At 40.1% G+C, this 24,174-nt stretch overlaps 1 protein-coding gene across 16 annotated transcripts in view; it reads left to right on the top strand.

Annotated features, from left to right (window-relative positions):
* Positions 1 to 24,174, top strand: part of znf536 (zinc finger protein 536) — a 597,614-nt gene that overhangs the window by 90,995 nt on the left and 482,445 nt on the right. Inside the window, exon 1 of one of the 16 annotated variants that reach the window (XM_072596179.1) lies at positions 22,045 to 22,064. The exons of the other annotated variants lie outside the window; for them this stretch is intronic. The gene's annotated coding sequence lies outside the window, so the exon portion shown is untranslated. Of the gene's footprint in view, positions 1 to 22,044; positions 22,065 to 24,174 lie in introns of those variants that run through there. 16 annotated transcript variants of the gene reach the window in all.

The following is a 24,174-nucleotide window of genomic DNA, read 5'->3' as shown; positions in this document are numbered from 1 at the left end:
AGTTGCAGAGGGGGAGCAGAGATCTCGGTCTCAAAATTTTGGGACCTCCTGGCAAAATTCATCAAGCCAGTCAGAGAATCATAGAGATGTACAGCATGGAAACACACACTTCAGTCCAACTTGTCCATGCTGACCAGATATCCTAAATTAATCTAGTCCCATTTTCCAGGACCTGGCCCATATCCTGCTAAACCCTTCCGATTCATATATTCATCCAGATGCCTTTTAAATGTTGTAATTGTACCAGCCTCCACCACTTTCTCTGGTAGCTCATTCCATACATGCACCATCCTCTGCCTGAAAAAGTTGCCCCTTAGGTCTCTTTTAAATCTTCCCCCTCTCACCTTAAACGTTTCTATGCCCTTTAGTTCTGGATTCCCCACCCCAGGGAAAAGACCTTGTCTATGTATCCTATCCATGCCCATCATGATTTTATAAACCTCTATAAGGTCACTCCTCAGCCTCTGATGCTCCAGGGAAAAAATCCCAGCCTTTTCAGCCTCTCCCTATAGCTGAAACCCTCCAACCTTGGCAACATCACCGTAAATCTTTTCTAAACCCTTTTGAGTTTCTTAACATCCTTCCTATAGCAGGGAGACCAGAATTTCACACAATATTCCAAAAGTGGCCTAATCAAACAGCGACAACATGATCTCCCAACTCCTGTACTCAATGTTCTGACCAATAAAGCATACCAACCGTCTTCTTCACGATCCTATCTACCTGAGACCCCATTTTCAAGGATTTATGAACCTGCAACCCAAGGTCTCTTTGTTCAGTGGCACTCCCAGGATCTTACCATTAAGTGTATAAGTACTTGCCCTGATTTGTCTTTCCAAAATGTAGCACCTCATATTTATCCAGAATAAACTCTTCCACTCCTCAGTCCATTGGCCCATCTGATCAAGATCCTGTTGTACTCTGAGGTAGCCTTCTTCGCTGTCGACTACATCTCCAATTTTGGTGTAATCTGCAAATATACTAACTATATCTCCTATGTTCACATCCATATCATTTATATAAATTTCAAAAAGCAGTGGACACAGCACTGATCCTTGTGGCACTCCACTGGTCACAGGCCTCCAGTCTGAAAAGGAATCTTCCACCACCAACCTCTGTCTTTTACCTTTGAGTCATTTCTGCATCCAAATGGCTAGTTCTCCCTGTATTCCACGTTATTTAACCTTGCTAACCCGTCTACCATGAGGAATCTTGTTGAATGCCTTACTGAAGTCCATAATGATCACGCCCACCGCTCGGCCTTCATCAATCATCTTCATTACTTTGTCGAAACATTCATTCGATTTAGTGAGACATGATTTCCCACACACAAAGCCATATTGACTCTCCCTAATCATCCTTCCCTTTTCAAATACATGTAAATCCTGTCCCTCAGGATTCCCTCCCACAACTTGACAGGCTCACTGGTCTATAGTTCCCTGGCTTGTCCTTTCCACCTTTCTTAAACAGTGGCACCACGTTAGCCAACCTCCAGCCTCTCAGCACATCACCTGTGACTATCGATGATACAAATATCTCAGCAAGGGGTCCAACAGTCACCTCTCTAGCTTCCCACAGAGTTCTAGGGTACACCTGATCAGGTCCTGGGAATGTATTCACCTTTATGTGTTTTAAGACGTCCAGCACTTCCTCCTCTGTAATGTGGGCATTGTTCAAGTTGTTACCATCTATTTCCCCACATTTTGTATCTTCCATGTCCTTCTCCACAGTAAACACTGATGCAGAATACTCTTTTAGTATCTCCCAAATTGATGGTAACAAGCATTTCAACCCTGATTAATGATACTCCAATGGATCTGAGAAAACTCATGTTTCTGATTTGCAGGACATGGCAAGTGGGTGCTGGCTGAGGTCTCTGATCGCACTTCAGCTTTTTACAATTCACATCAATAGCTTAGCTAAATCTGCAGATGACATAAAGGTAGGTAGGAAAATATATAATGCAGAAGATGTCAAGAGGTTGTAGACTGATGTAGAGAGGTTGAATGCATGGGCAAAAGCCTGGCAGTAGAACTGTTATGTTGGTAAATCTGAAATTGCTCACTTTGGCAGGAGAAATAAAAAGGCACAGAATCACTTAAACAGAGAATAACTGCAGAATCTGATGTGCAGAGGGATCCTGGTGTTCTGGTGCATGAGTCAGAAAAAATTGATGTGCAGCTACAAGACAAAATTAAGAAGGCTATTGTTTATTTTGAAAATAATCAAAAATTAAAATAAGGTTCTTATGCTTCAGTTACACAAGGCGGTGGTGTGACCACATCTTGAATACTGTGTGTAATTTTGGTCCCCTTATTTAAGAAATTCCAAGGAGGTTTTCTGGATTGATACTGGAATGCAGGGGTTGTCTTATAAGAAAAGAATGGACAGATGGGGCTTGTTTCCACTGGCACTTATAAGAGGGAGAGGTGACTTAATTGAAGTTCATAAGATCCTTGACAGGCGGATATGGAATTATGGGTGAAAACCTCTAGCCCAAGAACTACCTAGACAATGTCAAGTAGGTTGGAAGAATAAGGTGAGATCTGCAGAAGTTAGATTCTCAATGTCAAGAAAAATAGTTCAACTCTCCAACCATATTTTGAATGCCATTATCACCTAAACTTAGCTCATTGATTTGTACTTTCAAATTCCCACACCCACTGAATAGAAACTAGATGGTGACAATTCCCAAGTTGAAATTCAGAGTGGGTACTAGGTGGTTCCAACTTGCTGCTTGCTCCTCCAGGTCTTCATCTTGAGGGCAGCAGTCATGAAGACCTCAGGTCATGAGCAGCAATAGCTTGCTGTGCGGATGCTGGCATCAGACATGTGCCACACCCTCATAGCAGATCTCTGTCCTCAATTACAATACAGTTCTGCAATTCAATGCTGCAATTTTAAACACATCAGCACCTTCAAAAGTAATACTGCTGCCAGAACACTATGCACACAGAATCAACTCATGGAATCAACCAGGTGCATCTTAGGGATCCTTGATTGCTCTGTTAGTGCTCACTTACGTGAGGCCGATCTGGGTGCTCATAACATCTCTGCCTAACCTTGACTTGTCTTGCTTTGCCATTTTGCACTTTGCCCTTTTAGCCAGAACTTAAAGGCTTACAGTGCTTCTGTCTTGTCTTGCCATTTAACATAGACACAAAGTCAGGCAGCTTGTCATGGTTGTCAGCAGCCATCAGTCAAGGGTTGACCATGCTACATCAGTCTCACACCTGTGCCATTTTCCTGTTGTGTCCACACACTGGATATGCTTCAACCCAAAGACCACACCTCAAAGTCTAAGGGGTGTAGTTCTCAGTCAGATCAAGGGACACAGCCTTCAGTCTTGGGGTACCACTATAATAAATCATGGGCAGTGTCCACTAACATTCCAGGTGCTTGGATTCAATCAATTGGTTGATCGGAGCGGTCAAGTTCAGGGAGTTAGTATCACTGCAGTCTGGGTACAGGCAACAGTCAGGCTCGAATGTACCATGTAGTCAGTCCGATGAGTCATGGTAAGTCAATCCACAAGTTTAACAGAGTTTAGTCAGTGACTGGTCAGACATCAGTTGGAGCTGTATGTCCAAGTCAGTCAAGGGAGTGAACTCTAGTCATTTCTTGGGGTCCATGCACTAAAAAGCACAAGGGTGTTATCAGGGGCAAGTGCTGTGGTTGGATAGCTGGGAAACGCGAGTGTGAGGATTGGAGGCAGCATGCTGTGATTTAGAAAGAAAAATGGTGAAGGTGGAAACTCAACATAAAAGGGGGAGTATAGAAAGAATATCGTAGAAGGGGTCCATTGGTGGTCAGCACCACCAGAGGGGTGACAGTGCACAACTATGGCTGGCATGATGATGTGGTATATCACGGCTCAGAGGATGAACTGAGGTGATAAACAGTTACTTAATACATAAAAACGGAAAGAACTGTGGATGCTGAAAATCAGAAACTAAAACAGAAATTGCTGGAAAAGCTTGGCAGGTGTGGCAGCATCAGAGTGAACATTTCAGGTCCAGTGACCCTTCCTCAGAACTTGAGGTAGCTGGGGAAAAAAATCGTTTTTTATGCAGAAGATTGGGAGGAGGGGGGTAACAAGTGAATGGTAGATGGAGTTAAAGCCCAAGGAGAGAGAGGAGCCATTGTACAGACAAAGGAGTGAATAATGATTAGTCTAGAATAGTGAATAGCTACTAATGGAGACTATTAATGGCTAACAATGGGTTATGTTTAGGAAGGCTGGTTTTCATGATAAAATCATGAAGGGCTGCGTTCACATTCCTATGTAGTTTTTTGTGGTCTTGGGCAGAGCAGTTGTCATACCAAGCTGCAATGCATCTGGATAGGATGCTTTCTATGGTGCATCCATGTTTAGTAGCTGACCATGTGATAATAAGGTCTGGTGTGTGGGTATTAGTATTGGGGTAAGGACATGGGAGAAGGTGTGTCAAGCCCTGAAATTGTTGAATTCAGTATTGAGTCCAGAAGACTGCACAGTTCCCAAGTGGAAAATGAGGTGTTGTTCTACCAGTTTGCTCTGAGCTTCGCTGGAGCACTGTAGCAAGTCTGAGACAGAAACATTGGCCAAGGAACAGGGTGGTGTGTTGAAGTAGCTGGCAACTGGGAGCTTAAGGTCTTTTCTGTGGACAGAACTTGGGTGTTCTGTGAAACAGTCACCCAGTCTACTCTTTGTTTCCCTGGTGTGAAGGTCTTCTCCACATTGCACAAAGCAGTTCAAGAAGGCAGCTCACTACCACCTTCTCAAGGGTAACTAGGGATGAGAATAAATACTGGCCAGCCAGTGACCCACATCCCACAAAACATTAATTAAAGAAAATGAAACTGAGCTGATATAGGGCCTTCACCAAGTAGCAAGATGATAAAAGCCTCTCACATCAAGAAAAAAGTGAGTTCAAGCATACTACAATAGAAGAAAAGTCAAACATGTACTTGTGGAAAATAGGTGATTCAGACCAAGACTTTTGGCAAAAGGATATTTATAACAATGGACATCTCACCAACATTAAGCTTAAACCAGAGATGAGTATCAGTACATTAGCAGATAGTGTACCATGGTTGAAAAAGCACTATTTACAATCTACAGCTGTGCAAATTCATTGTGCAGGAGGTATAGCACTGATAATTAAAACTATGATACAAGCAACATGCACCATAAAGGGAGAATAATGGTGGAGAACTTATATTTGCTTCACAGTCAAGAATCTTCACTCTTGAACATAAATTCATGTTTTGACAATATCTTATCCAGATAGCAGGAGTCAAATTAGTTAAAGTCAAGGATCAGCCAGTTATGGAAGAGCTGATCAAGAAACAGCCAGCCAGGGAACAGCAAGTCAAATAAATTTTGGTTACTGAGCAACTTATGAAGGAGCAACTGGTAGAAACTTTCATAGACCATCCAATTATTTTTGCAGAACCTAAACAGAAGACAGGAGCCATTGAATTAGCTTTGCTAGCATAAGAAATTAATTTCATACAGTCTACAAGATGGAAATCTGTGACTCTACAAGGTTGACTGAAAAGTTTTCCAATGCTATCAACGCAAATGAGAGTTCAGACTATAAGAATCAGCAGAAACTTGGAGAAGACAGAGTATTAGTAAATGTAAATATGGACAAAACTTACATGGGGGGAGATGTTGTAATAAGGGTATATGGGCCTGCAAATGCAGAGGGGTACATTGAGCATTACCCAATATGAGGATGTCGCATGTGTTCAGGCAGGTGAGCAACTTTGAATTTCAAAGGAGTAAGACCTAACAACAAGGTCACCTTCACAATTTTAGTAACAATGTCTATTAAGTCTATGTATCTTGTGAATAATTGCTAACATCCAAAAACCTACATCATGTTTAACAAACCTTTTCTCAATGGACTAGCAAGTGGTTTTCCTCAGCTACACCAGACTAAATAGGCCCTATGGATCCCTACAAGGAAAGAAGGCATTAGTAGTAAATCTACCTGAGATACCTGATACCTCGATGAGCTGTTGTGAGGATTTAATTTCTAATAGTGGACAGTATTTGGACAGTCAGGAGGAGTCAGGAAAGTTTTATTCTTGGTTCCACTGCAGAATTTAAAGATTTTGAACGGCTTTTCTACCAAGAGTTTAGTTTTGGGTCAGTGGTAATCCCAACATGTTAATGGTATGAGATATGGTGATGTTAGTGAATGTTAAATGGGATTGTGGGGGAGTGGAAGGGCATTGCTTGGAACTCATGTGTCATGAATGCTCTTTGCTCATAATCAGTTCAAATATGATTGTTTTCCAGTTCAAGCTGCATGTGGGCTTAGATTGTTTCAGCATCTAAGGAATTGTGAATTTTACTGAATGGTATGTAATCATCAGCAAAGGTCTTTGCCTTTTACCTTGTTATGAAGGATCAATAATGAAGCCAGTTTGGCCTAATATAATGACAGAGGCACTCCCGCAGCAATATTTTAAGGTTGAGATGATTAGATTCTGCCATTCACAAACACCCTCCTCTATGCAAGGTATAATTCCAGCGCTTGGAAAATCTTATCCTTGATTCCAACTTCAGCCTTACTCTGTTGTCTTGTTGTCACACCTGTCAAGGCCAGTCACCTAGTGCACCTCTGAAATTCAGATCTTTTTGCCATGTTTGAATAAGGTTTCAATCAGGTCTGGAGTTGAATGCTCCTAGCGGAAGACAAATTGAGTGTCAGTGAGCCGGTTATTAGTGAGAAGCGACAACTTCCATCACTTTGTTGATGATTCTGATAAAACTGATGGGGCGTTTGTTGGAGCAGATTGGATTGAAACTCACTAAGATGTTAATGCACTTTATAGATTGGTAGATATGTTACATTTTCTAAAAATAGGCCACAGTAGCTGATATTACCTAATATCAAAAGAATCTGCTTTTTTCAAAAACAATCACCTCTGTTCAGATTTCTGATCTCTGATTAGCTGCATTGCTCTACATTAGTTCTGGTGGTTGTCAATTTCCATAATTAAAATAGAGCAAGCAATCTGTATCTATGCTAAATATGCAGCATGTAGGTTGGAATGTGCCACAAGGCAGCCATGCATTTAAAGGTCGAGAAGAGGTAAACTAAGAAGCAATGCTTGTGTGGTTTATTAACATCATCTGAACTCTTGTTTTTTTTTGCTGGTATTGGAAGTCATGGCAGTCAGCTCTAGATTACAGATTTTTGCTGTCAAATTGCATGATTTGAACTAAAGGATTGTACTGCGTTATTTAAACGGTAATAAAGGGAATGGAATTTCAACTGTTTGTAATTTTTGAAGTGGCTTACTGCCATCTGGAAAATTACAATGTAGCTATAAGACTTCTTTCTGCAGTATTTAACTGGTTTCCAAATTCCAATGGAGGTTTAACATAGCAGTAAATTGTTTTACCTTGGTGAACTAAGCAGACCGATTGAAGTGGATACGTTTCTAAATCATTATGCAGTGTTCTCTCATAGTGTTATTGGTTTAACTTGGCCCAGAACTTAATATGAAGTTAGCAGATCAAGGGTGTTAAAATTATTTTTATCGTTATGCAGAAGGATCTGCAAAATGAAAGGAGCATGCAGTATGGAGGGATCATGTGTGAATACCATATGTGTTTGTCCTGTTAATTGCCTTGTACAATGTTTGTAATGAATCATTTTTGCATTAAATCATAGCAATGGATTATTCTGATCGGATAAAAATTGTCCGTTTACTGAGATGAACCCAGAGAAATCCAAGGCAGGGTGGATCTAAACTATTTTTTTGCAAGGCCCAAAGGAGCAGTTCAGCTCCCTCATACTGCACATGTAAACACAAAAACAAGGCTTCTGACCCCGATTCCCTTCCCCAGAAGATAGACTCAGTAGGAACACCATCTCTGCTTTCACTACTTGGTTAAAATAGCAATTGGGGTCCTAGTAACATAATCAGAGCCTGTCCTTCCTCTTAAGCCTCTGTCACCTAAAGACAGACTAACTTTTTGCCACAGCATCAATGTGGCATTTTAGTAAGTGAAGCCCACTGGAAATTTTTACTGTTGATCAACCCAATTTCCATCTGTGAGGCACAAGCAAACCCACAAGCTCTTGCCAACCTGACCAGGGTTTGATTAAATTGCTTATACAATGTACGTACTGGGCAAATTATTGGAGAGGATTTTGAGAGACAGGAATTATGATTACTTGGAACCATAGCTTGATTAGAGATTGTCAGCATGGCTTTATGAGGGGCAGGTCATGCCTCACAAACCTTATTGAATTCTTTGAGGATATGGCAAAACACATTGATGAAGGTAGAACAGTGGATATGGTGTAATTGGATTTTGCCAAGGTGTTTGATAAGTTTCCCAATGGTAGGCTCATTCAGAAAGTAAGGAGGCATAGGATACAGGAAACCTGTCTGTCTGGATGCAGAATTGGCTGGCCCATAGAAAACAGAGGGTGGTAGTAGATGTAAAGTATTTGCCTGGAGCTAGGTGACCAATGGTGTTCTGCAGAAATCTGGTCTGGGACCTCTACTGTTTGTGATTTTAATAATGACTTGGATGAGAAAGTGGAAGGGTGGGTTAATAAATTTGCGAATGACACGAAGATTGGTGGATAGTGTGGAAGGCATTTGCAGGTTGCAACAGCACATTGACAGGATGCAGTCCTGGGCTGATAATTGGCCAATGGAGTTCATTTTGAAGTGATTCATTTTGGAAGGTTGAATTTGAATACAGAATACAGGGTTAAAGGCCGGATTATTGGCAGTGTGGAGGAACAGAGGGATCTTGGGGTCCACGTCCATAGGTTCCTCGAAGTTGCCACCCATGTTGATAGGGTTGTTAAGAAAGCATATGGTGTGTTGGTTTTCATTCGCAGCGGGATTGAGTTTAAGAGTCGCAAAGTTATGCTGCATCTCTATTAAGCCCTGGTTAGACCACTCTTGGAATATTCGGTTCAGTTTTGGTTGCCTTATTATAGGAAGGATGTGAAAGCTTAAGAGAGAGTGCAGAGGAGATTTACCAGGATGCTGCCTAGTCTGGAGGGCATGACTTATAAAGAAAGGTTGAGGGTGCTGGAGCTTTTCTCATTGGAGCGAAGAAGGTGTACTTGATAGAGGTGTACAAGATGATGAGGGGCAAAAATAGAGTGGATAGCCAGAGACTTTTTACCAGGGCGGAAATGGCTATCACAAGGCAGGAATAATTATAAGGTGATTGGAGGAAGGTTTAGGGGAGATGTCAGAGGTAGGTTCATTGCTCAGAGTGGTGGGTGCGTGGAATGCACTGTCAGCAGTGGTAGTAAAGTCAGATACACTAGGGGCATTTAAGTCATTCTTGGATAGGTACATTGAAGATAGTACAATGAAGAGTATGTAGGTTAATTTTATCTTAGAGTAAGATAAAAGGCTGGCACAACATCAAGCTCAGAAGGGCCTGTACTATGCTGTACTGTTCTATGTTCTAAATTATAATCACCCATGGACTATGTGACCAATATTGGGCCTAAATTGCTTTTTGGACTTTGGTGCTTTCCTGATGGTTGAGAATTAATCTTATTCCATCTTTCCTTTTGTCATCCATTTCAGGTTATTCATCTTTTGGAAATTCAGTTGAACTTGCACTATTCTGTTGCAATTTGTATTTGCAAACAATGGAAATTTCCAATGCAGCTTACAGAGGAATAGCACACTATACATGTGACAACATAGATCGTACATGGTTTCAATGTTTTGAGGTTGGTGAAGTCACCAAAATAAACATTGAATCCTCTCTAAAATCTGGTCAATTTCACACTTTAGTCTTTGTTTTGTTGCTTCTCCCACTGGAATTTGATGTCACATTCATTAGTAAGTTTCAGATACCCCATTTCTGCTCACTGAGGCAGTAAATTTGGATCATTCCAACTAAAACCTGATTGGACCTTTTAACTCACTGCCAGTGGTGATTTAAGTTGCTATGGATCAGCATTTACACATTCTTGCCTGCATTTACTGTTGCATAACTGTCTAAATTGATGTAATGGTCACATGCCAGAATATCATACCATTGTGTCTTATTTCACTGTGTTAAAGGGAAATGGAGATTATTGTACATTGTAGCAGCATAATTGTTAAAGAGCTACTGCCATATGTCCAATTGTTATAGTGAGTTGACTCCAAGGTCTCCTGGTCTTAGAGATGCAATTAAATTGCAGATGATAGGATTACCAAACTAGGGAGACAGAAAAGGAGCAGCAAGAGGGAAGGAAAGTTAGTAAGAGAAACAATAAATATGTTAGAGAATTGCAACAAACAAAACAAGGCAGAAATGAAAAAAAAAAGGATTATTAAAAAACAGAACAGCTCAGAACTATAATGAAAGAAGCGAAATAAAATCAAACTGTAGGATGAACACTTCAGATGATTAAAGAGGAAAAGATGAAAAAACAGCAATCACAGTAAACAGAACACTTGAAAATAAATTCATCTACAACATAAAAAAAGATGGAAGATGGACTAAATTTATTTTTAATTGCACAAAGGAGCCACAGCCTAAAACCTCGCAATGGACTTTCACTTGAATTAAACTAGTAGTTCGCCAAATTTAATTGCTATTGCTGAGATATTAAGGATGTTATCAGTCTCAATTACACACGTAAAAAATGAAAATGGCTAGCGTGGATCTTTACATTGAAGCAATATGACCATAGTGCTGAATTATGTTAATACATAGTTTATGAGTTCATATATGAAAAGCTTATATCTTAATTGCAAATAATTTAGTTGTTAAATGGCACAATTTCAGCAGGAAATATTAAATACATTTCTTAAAGTTTTACCCAAACCACAATGGATTTGCAGCTACCCTATAATGATGGCAGGAAAACCATTGATTCCACACCCCTCCATCAAGGGTACCATCAACTCCAGAAGCTACCAGGAGATTAGTTAAAGTTGTCTTTGGAAAAGAGTAGAAGGCCCACTTGTTGACTCACGTGAAGGCAGAGGCTCCTGTAATAGCCACATTCCCCTCTCCTCAACCCCAAATCATTCTCTTTTAGGCTTTACCTCAACCTGAAACCTAATATTACACTTGTTTGCAAATCTGCAGGCTCTTCACCTCCTCTACCACCACCAGCTTCTCCACCCCCTACTCCTTACTTTAATTGAGGCTTCTCCTCTCAAGTATTACATTGGATGTTTTTCTATTGCACTAAAACCTTTTTTACTCACTCTTCGACAGAAGCTGATATTTTATCAAGAAAATAGGTTGGTGTTATGGTAGATTTGAAAAACAAGCATGCATTCTATTCTAACCTTCCTCAGGTAGAGAACCTATCATGAAAATCCTGCTCTGAGATTGTGGAGAATTTCTATTTCCTGTATCTGAGTAGGCAAAATCCTTCAAGCACACAGGAAATAGAGAATATCGAGAATGGCAAAGTGTTCACTGGTAAGGGAGTCTAACTGTTATTCTGTACATTCCAACAATTGAACAGAAAATCAAGTGTCTCTCCTTACTGCATCAACAGTGTTTTCAAAAACAGCCCATGTTGTACTTAGACCAATTTCAGGCTGCCAATGATAGAATGTTTGTTCTCTTGCAGGTGCTGTACTTTACCTTTACCTTATATGTCAACTGAAAGAATCGTAATCCACATAATCTGTGTCTTTTAGAGCAAATCAAATGAGAGCTTGGAATGGTGAACTGGCACCTATGCAGTATTTGGCCTCTCCCTTTGCTGTGAGCTACACATGCCCAGTTTGTCACCATATAGAGACATTTTTTCTTCACCTTCCTTTAAATTATAGACATTGTCAATATTTGAACTAGTGATTGTGAGCTCCAAGTGGTTACATCCTCATAATTTCTATCTTCTTGCTGTTGCCTGCACTTCCTGACTCCCAATGGCTATCTGCTCCATTTTTTGCAATGTGCCAGGAGATTGTCCTAGCTACCAGTGGATACAGAACATTTCCTTTGCTTTCTAACTCCTCCACCAGGGCATCCAGTTCACTACTGACACATTGGAGGCTTCCGAGCCTAAAGTGATGCCTGCTGTTTGTCATATAATGCATCAAACAGTTCAACAGCATGGTTAACACTGGATAGGTTTTGAAATCATTAAAGTGATTAGGTAAATTGGTGATCTGCTGTGTGGCAATCCATGGAACGGGATCATTGTAAATCAGAATCCCTGTCCTCACCAAAGGCCTGCCGGGAAGATACATTTAAAAGTATATAAACGTACCTTGTGAATAGGCGGAGTGCATGCCGAACTGGAGCTGGAGTGGACTCGGGGCTGCTGAGTAGGTGAAGTAATATATTTGGGTGGTTGCGTTATCCGAAATACTACTTACGTAGTGTCTCCCAACCATCCTCCTCCTACACATTAACAGCACAGAGGTGGAACGAGTGGGGAGTGTCAAGCTCCTGGGAGTGATCATCCACAAAAAGCTTCCTTGGACTCTTCATGTGGACACACGAAGGCCCAACAACGTCTCTTCTTCCTCAGGCAGCTGAGGAAATTTGGTATGATGGCGAATACCCTTGCCAACCTTTATAGCTGCGTCATCGAGAGCATTCTGTCTGGATGTATCACTACCTGGTATGGCAACAGTACCATTCAAGATCGGAGATGATTACAGAGAGTGGTGAACTCAGCCCGGACAATCACAAAGGCCAACCTCCCATCTATAGAATCCATCAACCAGGCCCGCTGTCAAGAAAAGGCCACCAGCATTCTCAAAAATCCATCCCACCCAGGCAATGTTTTTCTATAACCTCTATCTTCGGGGAGAAAGTACAGAAGCCTGAACACACACACACCAGCTGGTTTCGAAACAGTTTCTACCCTACTGTTGTTAGAATACTGAATGGATTCAAAAACTCTTAACGTTCACCTGTACCTGTGTTTTTGTTTTTGCCACTGTTAACCTATTATTTACTTACCTATGCTACTTAACTATATGATCTGCCTGTATTGCTCGCAAGACAAAACTGTTCACCATGCCTCGGTACACGTGACAATACATTTATTTCACTTTAATTCAATTCCATTCAGTTCTCTTCTAACCCAAAAAAAGGTTCTGTGCACCTGATTGGGAAGGTAACTAGATTTTTTTAGATTCTTTATTTTTCTACAGTCTCTTTGGGAATTTAGAACAGTGGGGATGGTGGTTAAGGCAATTGAATGTTCCTCATGCAGAACATGGGGGTTAAGGGTTACCACAAGTGTCCCTGCCAACTTCATCTGCAGGAAGTGCACCCAATTTTAGCTCCTGGGAAACCGCATTAGGGAACGGGAGCTGGAGCTGGATGAACTTTGGACCATTCAGGAGGCAGAGGGGCCTATTGAGAGGAGTTACAGGGAGGTAGTCACGCCTCAGGTGCAAGAAAGAAGCAGCTGGGTTACTGTCAGGGGATGGAGAGGGAACCAGCAGGCAGTGCATGGAACAGTTGTGGCTGTTGCCCTCAATAACAAGTATACCGTTTTTGGATACTGTTGTGGGGGACAACTTACCAGATATAAGCAATGGGCTACAGGTCTCTGGCACAGGGTCTTTCCCTGTTGCTCAGAAGGGAAGGGGGGAGATGAGTAGAGCATTAGTCGTTGGGGACTCCATTGTTAGGGGGACAGATAGGAGGTTCTGTGGGAATGAGAGAGACTCACGGTTGGTGTGTTGCCTCCCAGGTGCCAGGGTTCGTGATGTATCTGATCGTGTTTTTGGGATTCTTGAAGGGAAGGAGAGCAGTCCTAAGTTGTGGTCCACATAGGTACTAACGACATAGGTAGGAAAAGGGATGGGGATTTAAAGCAGAAATTCAGGGAGCTAGGGTGGAAGTTCAATGCTAGAACAAATGGAGTTGTTATATCTGGTTTGTTGCCTGTGCCAAGTGCTAGAGAGGTGAGGAATAGGGAGAGGGAGAAGTTGAACATGTGGCTACATGGATGGTGCAAGAGGGAGGGTTTCAGATACCTGCATAATTTGGGCTCATTCTGGGGTAGGTGGGACCTCTACAAACAGGATGGTCTGAACCAAAGGAGTACTAGTATCCTGGGGGAGAAATTCGCTAATGCTATTTGGGAGGGTTTAAACTAATTCAGCAGGGGGATGGGAACCTAAATTGTAACTCCAGCGTCCAGGAGGTTGAGATTAGTGAGGTCAGAAATATGGTTTCAAGGTTGCACAAATTCATCAGCAAGCAGGAAGGTGGTTTGAAGTGTGTCTATTTCAACGCCAGGAGCATCCAGAATAAGGTGGTGAACTTGCAGCATGGATTGGTACCTTCGGACTTTGATGTTGTGGCCATTTCAGAGACATGGATATAGCAGGAACGGGAATAGTTGATGCAGGTTCCGGGATTTAGATGTTTCAGTAAGAACAGTGAAGATGGTAAAAGAAGGGCAAGTGTGGCATTGTTAGTCAAGGACAGTATTACAGTAGCAGAAAGGACATTTGAGGACTTGTCTACTGAGGTAGTATGGGCTGAGGTTAGAAACAGGAAAGGAGAGGTCACCCTGTTGGGAATTTTCGATAGGCCTTCTGAATAGTTCCAGAAATGTAGAGGAAGGGATAGCAAAGATAATTCTGGATAGGAGCGAGAGTAATGGGGATGTTGTTATGGGGGTCTTTAACTTTTCAAATACTATAGTTTGAATACTTTTGATGGGTTAATTTTTGTCCAATGTGTGCAGGAGGGTTTCCTGACACACTATGTAGACAAGGCAACAAGGGACAAGGCCAGATTGGATTTGGTACTGGGTAATGAACCTGGCCAGGTGTTAGATTTGGAGGTAGGTGAGCACTTTGGTGAAGGTGGCCACAGTTCGGTTATGTTTCCTTTAGCGAGGGAAAGGGATAGGTAGACAATGCAGAGCAAGAGTTATTGCTGGGGGAAAGGCAATTATGATGTGATTAGGCAAGATTTAGGATGCATAGGATGGGGAAGGAAACTGCAGGGGGATGGGCACAATTGAAATGTGGAGCTTATTCAATGAACAGCTACTGCATCTCCTTGATAAGTATGTACCTGTCAGGCAGTGAGGAAGTGGTCGAGTGAGGGAGCCGTGGTTTATTAAAGAAGTTGAATCTTTTGTCAAAAGGAAGAAAAACCTTATGTTAGGATGAGATATGAAGGGTCAGTTAAGGCGCTTGAGAGTTACAGTTAGCCAGGAGAGACCTGAAGACACAACTAAGAAGGCTGAGGAGCGGACATGAAAAGTCATTGGCAGGTAGGATCAAGGAAAGCCTTAAAGCTTTCTTTAGGTATATCAGGAATAAAATAATGACTAGAGAAAGATTAGGACCACAAAGGATAGTAGTGAGAAGTTGTGCGTGGAGTCTGGGGAGATAGGGGAAGCGCAAAATGAATATTTTTTTGTTAGTACTTACACTGGAAAAAGACTGTTGTTGAGGAGAATACTGAGATACAGGCTACTAGACTAGGTAGGATTGAGGTTCATAAGGAGGAGGTGTTAGCAGTTTTGGAAAGTGTGAAAATAGATAAGTCCCCTGGGACAGATGGGATTTATCTGAGGATTCTCTGGAAAGCCAGGGAGGAGATTCCAGAGCCTTTGGCCTTGATCTTTATGTCGTCATTGTCCACAGGAATAGTGCCAGAAGACTGCAGGATAGCAAATGTTGTCCCCTTGTTCAAAAAGGGGAGTGGAGACAACCCTGATAATTATAGACCAGTGAGCCTTACCTCGGTTTTGGGTGAAGTATTTGAAAAGCTTATAATAGATAGGATTTATAATGATCTAGAGAGGAATAAGTTGATTAGGGATAGTCAACAGAGTTTTGTGAAAGGCAGGTCATGCCTTACAAACCTTATTGAGTTCTTTGAGATGGTGATCAAACAGGTGAATGAGGGTAAAGCAATTGATGTGGTGTATATGGATTTCATTAAGGCGTTTGATAAGGTTCCCTGTGGTGGGCTATTGCACAAAATACGGAGGCATGGGATTGAGGGTCATTTAGCAGTTTGGATCAGAAATTGGCTAGCTGAAAGAAAACAGAGGGTGGTGGTTGATGGGAAATGTTTATCCTGGAGTTCAGTTACTCATGGTGTACTGCAAGGATCTGTTCTGGGGCCACTGCTGTTTCTCCTTTTTGTAACTGACCTCGATGAGGGCAGAGAAGAATGGGTTAGTAAATTTGTGGACGTTACTAAGGTCAGTGGAGTTGAGGATCATGCTGAAGGATGTTGTAGGTTATAGAAGGATATAGATAAGCTGCAGAGCTGGGCTGAGAGGTGTCAAATGGAGTTTAATGTGGAAAAGTGTGAGTTGATTCATTTTGGAAAGGGCAACAGGAATAAAGAGTACTGGGCTAATGGTAAGATACTTGGTAGTGTGGATGAGCAGGGAGATCTCGGTGTCCATGTACATAGATGCGTGAAAGTTGTCACCCAGTTTGTTCGGGCTGTTAAGAAGGCATATGGTGTGTTAGCTTTTATGGGTAGAGGGATTGAGTTTTGGAGCCACAAAGTCATGCTGCAGCTGTACAAAATTGGTGTGGCTGCACTTGGAGTATTGCGTACAGTTCTGGTCACCGCATTATAGGAAGGATGTGGAAGCTTTGGAAAGGGTTCAGAGGAGATTTACTAGGATGTTACCTGGTATGGAAGGAAGGTCTTATGAGTAAAGGCTCAGGGAATTGAGGCTGTTTTCATTAGTCATAGAGTAATAGAGATGTACATTGAGACATATAAGATAATCAAAGGGTTAGATAGGATGGACAGTGAGACTCTTTTTCCTCAGGTGATGATGGCTAGCATGATGGACATAGCTTTACATTGAGGGGTGATAGATATAGGACAGGTGTCAGAGATAGTTTCTTTACTAAAAGAGTAGTAGGGGCATGGAACATACTGCCTGCAACAGTAGTAGACTCGCTAACTTTAAGAGCATTTAAATGGTCATTGGATAAACATACAGATGAAAATGGAATAGTGTAGGATGATGGGCTTCACACTGGTTCCACAGATCGACACTGTCACATTCTATGTTCTATAATATCTCTCAAATTTAGCCCCTGTGAAGTTCAAAGGAGGGAAAGCAATGACACAACAGCCATTACAAAAATAATTCCATGAAAATCACTAAGAAGATGCATAACAAATATTTTGGCTTTCTCATAAAGATGGCTATTGGAAGACCATTAGGGGTAGTAGAGGTAATTATAGTGGCAGATCTAATAAATATAATTTTCACAATAAACAACAGCAACAGGATTATGAAAATGAAAACTGATAAGTCACGAAGACCAAATGGTTTAGATCCCAGAATACTGAAGAAAAAGTGATGAATAACAAACATTCACCATAATTATTCAAACTTCTTTTGAAACAAGAATTGGTCCAATGGACTGGATGCTAACAAAAGTTACACCGCTTTTGAAAAGATTGAAAACATTACGCCAGGCGACAATGGATCATTTAATCTAAATTGGTTAGAACAAAACTGCTGGAGAACATAGTGATTGAAAGCATTAGAAAGGTTCAAGCTCATCAGTGACTTATAAAGAGTAGGCCATGTTTAACTAACCCAGTCATGAAATTCTTTGATGTAACTACCAAATGTTTGGACAAAACAAATGCAGCAAATTTGGATATTTTGGATTTTCTGAAATCCTTAGTAAAGTGACACAGATTTGTTGTAAAGATTATGGATAGAATTTTACTTTCCCTTGTTGTCAGATTTAGTGACAGTAGGGCAAGTGTAAAATATTCTAGATGGGCTTTCCCCAAGTCTCTGCCCACCCTGACCACTGGTGGGGTGGACGAGGACAACCCGACCACCCTTGCCCAAGTTAAGGCTCTTAAATGTCTAATTAAGCCAACTTAAGGGCCATTTCCCAACCAGCCTTAACCTTCAGGCTCTCAAGAAGAGTTCAGGACCATGGGAAAGCCATGAAGTTACTCTGCTTAGACTTCAGGTTGACCACCACCAATAGCCCTCTTTCAACATTGGAGGAATGTTGGGTGTCAGTTTTGAGGTCTTCACCCTATGGATCTTTCTGAAGAAATTCAGAAAAGACTATTGCAGGACAAAACCAATTAAGGAGAACACAGAGTGTGTTAAATACAGTTCAAATGTAAAGTTGTAGGCTTCAGAAAAAGAAGAATAAAAAATGCCCTAAATGATAAATTATCAATACATCAGATTGAAGTGATTTTGGGCTATGCTGATTTCCCAAAATAGTGCTGGTGATGGGTATGGCTCTACAAGAGTAAATCTTCTTATATATTGAGTATCAAATATTATAGCTAAGGATCTTTTTGATACAATAATTATATTACAGAAATTATATCACTACAGAAAATTTATTTGATGATGTCACGAGTTATATGTTTAGAAACTTGGTAAAAGATATTCATTTGAGCTAAGAATGTTAACTGAGAACCTAAAAGAAGCATTTAACATTAAAATGAGTGCAGGGCAAAAATTGAGAGTTTATTTTAACTAGCTGCAGTATTATTAATAACAGGCACATATTTTGAATGAAAACTAGAGTCATGAAGGGGAAGGTTAGTATAATTTGTTCACACAGAGCTTTATTTAAGTCATGAAGAAAATCCACACCAGACATGCTGACCTCAGTATTCTTGTTGAAGGAACACGTTAGTGTGTACATGACCCTATGAGATGCTATTAATCGATATCCATAGGCTGCAACCTATATCACAACTTGCTGTTTCCTGGGAAGTGGCATGTGGTTTGATTTTATCTGGGGGATAAAAAATGAAGTATTGAATGGTCCCCATATAAAAGAGATTATTTAAATATTTCTTTAAGAAGCTGATTTTTTTGAAAGATCTCAACAATTATGCTTAGCTGAACTCCAGTTGGAGTCCAATGTACCATCTGGCAACTATAATTTTATCGATCATTTGCTCTGACCCTGTGAAGCTGGTATATGAAAATCCCACAGAAGCCCCATTATAAGATCAGGATGGTATCCAAGTTTTGTAACACCCCTACAAGAATTATGGTGTGTGTGGGCCAAAAATTCATGGACTTTTAATGCCGTTTTGCCCTTGAGTTATTGTGTGCTGTTCACAACAGTGGGACTGCAAATTATAAAGTAACGATACTGGATCATTTTATACTACTTTGTCACTTATCACATGCAATATTTTTTAATGGTTTTCAACAGCAACACTAAAAGTAGCAATAAGTACTGCTTGACTGCTTTCATAAAGCCTTCTTCATATATTTAAATGTGTCTGGGGCAAATGCATTATCATATCAAATAAATATGCATGTGGAGCATTTCAGAACATCCAAAACATCAAAAACAAAATTAAATGATATAATATTTCTTTCAACAGTTTCTTGCAAATCCAGATGATATTCAAGAAAATATCTTGGCTAATTGGTGAATGATTACTCTGTCACCTCTGGATCCTAACCTTTTTCTATTTTTATCAATGCTAATATAGAATCTTTGAACTATCTTCTCTTGCTTCTTGAAAACTCTAGGCATACAGCCTAATCTGCCTCTGCTTGTCCCTGAGTGTATAGTGTTGGCATAGAGTGTCTTGGAACTCATCCAATACCTCAAATATGGGGGATTTTTTTCCATTTTGAACAAATTAAATGAAGCTTAGGCACTTAATTGGCTAATGGCAGATTATCACCAGGAGCTGTTGGTCACTCAGAAGCTAACAACCCTCCATTGTCTTCACCAAAAATCATCTTGGGATCCCTAGAGATAGTTGAGTGAGGGTTCATAGGGAATTGGTCACTGGCCAGCATGTAGATGGAGGAAGTTTGGTGCTTGGTGCTCAGATGCAAAGAATGGGGGTGCCTTTCAGCAAGGACACTGCATTTCTCAATGTTGCAACCCTAAATCAGGCGCTAAGTATCTCTGAAAGAGGGGTCGCTGATCTCGAACCCAATAGGCTTTGCTGGCTGGTCTTCAGGATGCACAGAAACACTTCAAGTTCAGGAGAATCTCAGAACCACAATTAAGTTTGGGTGGGATCAGGAATAATAACCTTTAAATGGCTCAACTGTGAATCTAACCAGAGAGTGGGTTTACAATATCAGGCCATTTCTGCCGCTGCCTTAATGAGGGCTAATTTTTACCACCATTGGGTTTGTGAGTTTGTGGCCCTGACTACAAGCTTACTGTAGTTAGCTACATTATATCCAGCCTATGTCATTTTGAGCTATTTTTAATCTGGCCCTTTTTTCTGGTCAAATTTTGAGATATTTGTATTTGTTGCAGTATACAAATGCACTAGCAATAAGAGTTTAGAGCTAATTGTAAAGAACGTCTTCAAATCCCTTTAAGAAGTTGCCCATCCCTAGATCTATAACCTTCTCCATTTTTAACTTACAGTAAATGTTGCTGTTCCATCATCCTTGGGCTCACTGACCTACGATGACTTCCAATATACTAATGTCTCAAATTTTAAATTTCTATTCTCACATTACTAACCATTTATGGGTCTGACTGTCATTGTAAATTCCTATAACTCTGAGGACTCCTCATATCTCCAACTCTGGCATGTTAAATGTTCACCAATGGAAGCTATGCTATCAACTGCCTAAGGTCTTATTCTCAAATTCTGTCCCTAAACTTCTCCACCTGTACACTTCCCTTCCTTAAGAGATGCTTAACGTTTTGACTGCTCTTTCAGTAACCCACCCTAATATCTCAATATTTAGCTTGGTGTCACTTTCTATCTGCTTTTATTATTCTGACATGACTTGACACATTTGCTACATTAAAATTGGTGTACAAGTACAAATTGAATTGTTGTTACTGTTTCCCCTGAATCTACCTCCTGTGTTATGTTTAGAACTCTGTAACCAATTGTTGACTGGGTGTTGAAATGAATGGTGGAACACTCTCTGACTTCTTGTTCCTGTTCTATGCTATGCTGTTTGAGCTGATAAAGGCTGGCACATCACTGTTTCCAACAAAGTTCTGGTTTAAATCCTTACATCCACAAGGTATTATTGTAATATTGGTCACATTGCAGTATCACAATGAGATATTGTTCTTGCTGATAATTTGCTATCAGTCATATTTTTCTATTAAATTATTCAAGCGTTTTAAGCTCTTTACACTTCCTGAAAAAAAGTAGATTTTATTAAAATTAGATTATGTCTCATGGTGAATGCAAAGGGGGTATGGTAGCTAATACTTTTTATTTATTTATTTGTGCTTTACGAAAATTGGCAAAAAGTATGCCAGACTTTTTAAAGAGAATGATAAGTGTGCATTCATCTGTAGATACTACCTTATGCAGTGATACTTCGCATTATAATCAATTCACAGTGAAGTCAGCTTTTGCAACACTAATTATTACTGCAATGTAAATGAGGTAAGACTTCAAATAAAGGGACAGAATGTTTAGCTAAGACTTGCCAACTCCATCTCCTCCTGATTGCATTCAGTAGACAGACTATTTTATTGGTATTTCTTTACATTGCATAAGTCATTAATTTTTCTCAAAGGTCCCAAACAACACAATAGATTATCCATTATTAGCAAGATGAGCTCTTACAGTGTGTGTGGGTCGCTATGAATTAAGTACTTCAGCTTTGGAATGAGCAGACAACTGAATGCAAGCAATCAAACTTATTTTTGTCCTATGACAAAACATCACTGGTAGGCATAACGCACCATAATTAATTCCAAAAAAGTAATGATAAATCAGTACAAAAAAGAAATAGCTTCACAAAAATGCATTGAGCGTTCCATAAATAATCAAGGACATAATGTCCTCTGGAAGAATCAGTTTCAGTCTTTTCCCCTCAGATTTTTATAAATAAGAAGCTTTAAAGTGTTGTAGTAGAAAACAAAGGGTAATTGTTTTTTCCCAGATGTTGCTTTTGCACAACAAGCAGGATACAATTTTCCCACAGAGCTGATGAGCCCAATCAGTGAAATGATTAAAAATTGATTTTGTCCCTGTAATTACAGTATGTAAAGTACTTAGCCTGGATTGCAAAGGAAGTGATTTTCTAATTACGTATGTACTCTGGTGTCTAATGATTGTTTTTTTCAAGGTAATGAAGAGAGAGCCCTAACGACTCCTTGGTGTTCTGTTATTTGTAAAGTCCATTGTTTGGGTAAGCAAGAGCAGAAAAGTGCTTAAATGTAATGCACAGCACTAAGAAATGGAGATGAACTTATTTGGAATATCTTTAAATGATACTGAATGTGACTCCTGCAGTAAATGTGGTCTTTTTCATGATTTTATCTCTGCATTTTATTTGAATTTGTGTTGTACAACCTGAAGGAGTGATGTGACACACCCTGTAAGATATAATATATGGCATTGGGAGGGACACGATACATCATTGATGTTCATATTATAGTACAGTGGCTTGCACTGCTGCCGGACAGTGCCAGAGACCCGGGTTCAATTCCCGCCTCAGGCAACTGTCTGTGTGGAGTTTGCACATTCTCACTGTGTCTGCGTGGGGTTTCCTCTGGGTGCTTCGGTTTCCTCCCACAGTCCTAAAATGTGCAGGTTAGGTGAATTGGTCATGCTAAATTACCCGTAGTGTTAGGTGAAGGGGTAAATTTAGGGGAATGGGTCTGGGTGGGTTGCTCTTCGGAGGGTCGGTGTGGACTTGTTGGGCCAAAGGGCCTGTTTCCACACTGTAACTAAGTAATCTAATCTACTTTGAAGCCAGTCAACTAGGATTTAAGTTTCTTCAATGCTGTCTTCACTCCTTGCTCAATGTACTTAAGATTTCTGAATGAATTAATTTGAGAACTGACTGCTTTCATTTTTTAATTGGCAGAAAATTGTGCTCGATAAGTTGTGATCTTGTATAACAACTTTTCATATATCAAGAAAGGACATGAGCCTTTGCATCTCAAATTATGTTAAAATGTATACTTGTTAAAAATCGGTTAGTTGATCAAGAACAATATAAGATGAACTTGAAATTATGTTTGGTTAACAATACTGTTGATTTTGTACTTAAAAGTGATATGAGCCGGCAGGTGCATGAACCCTATTGCCATTATTGCTGTATATTTTAAACATTGAGGCTATGCTGAGATGACATTAATTTTTATGTGCGTAGCAGGTTTTGTTCATAATACTTTAAAATGTCTGCTCAATGCTTACAGTTTCAGCTTCCTGTTTGTTTACTTTTCTCTGTGACCACACCCAACTTAACTAATCAAGCAAAGTGAACATCAATGGTAAACAGACACATCATGAAAAGTGGAACAATTGAATGCTATAATTGTAATTGCTATAATGAGGAATATTCATGCATCTCTTCTTTCATGAATAGTAAATTCAAAACCAGATCTATTGATAATTCATATGAAATTTCAGTCCAGTATAGTATTGCTTGCCAATTGCTAAGAGGCAATGATTGTCCCTTTGATCTGTAGAAAACTAAAATGTTTTCAATCATTGTGAGTGTAAAATAAACACAATTATTTAATTGCAACTTTCATGTATGTCATACCTATGATGTAGGATAAGAGTTTCAGGAAGCATAATCAGAAAAATTGACACAAGGCCAAAGGAGATATTGGGATGATTTACTAAAAGCTTGGTTAAAATGTATGTTTTAAGGAGTGTCTCAAAGGAAAAGTGAATAGTGAGACAGATTTTTGAGTATAGAATTTCAGAGCAGAGATGTCTAAAGGCATGATTTCCAATGGTGGGGCAAATAAAATGAAAGATGCACAAGATGCCAGATTTGAGGAGAGAGTTCCAGAAGGTTCGATGGATAGAAACATATAGGGCTGAGATAATGGAATGTTTTGAACACAAAAATTAGAATTCTAAAATTAAGTCATTGGTGGACTTGGATCTGAGAAAGGTCATCAAACACAGGGCTGTTGTGTGGTCCAAGTTAAGACATGGATGGCAGAGTTTTGTATTGCTTTCATGTTTTGGGAGGTTGTTAGTGGGATGCTGATGAGGAGAATGTGGAATAGTCAAATTTTAAAGTAACAATGTTGTGAATGTGGTTTTTAACAGCAGATGGACCGAGACAAGGACAACATGAGCAGCAATGGTTTGGAAATGGAAACATACAGTCTTTGAGTTGTAGGGGATTTGTGAACAGGAGTTTAATTTATGGCCATTTGGGACACCAAGCCTGAAAACAGTCCGGATTGACCTGCAACAGTTGTCATACGGAAGGGAGAAATGGTTGAAATGGAAAGAAGTTTGTGGGAAGGGCTGGAAGCAATGGCTTTGTG

The sequence above is a fragment of the Chiloscyllium punctatum genome, chromosome 26, assembly GCF_047496795.1.
Source record: "Chiloscyllium punctatum isolate Juve2018m chromosome 26, sChiPun1.3, whole genome shotgun sequence".
In the NCBI taxonomy this organism is placed as follows: Eukaryota; Metazoa; Chordata; class Chondrichthyes; order Orectolobiformes; family Hemiscylliidae; genus Chiloscyllium; species Chiloscyllium punctatum.
The sequence above is the reverse complement of the archived record's forward strand: the minus strand, read 5'-3'. Positions and strand labels throughout refer to the sequence as shown.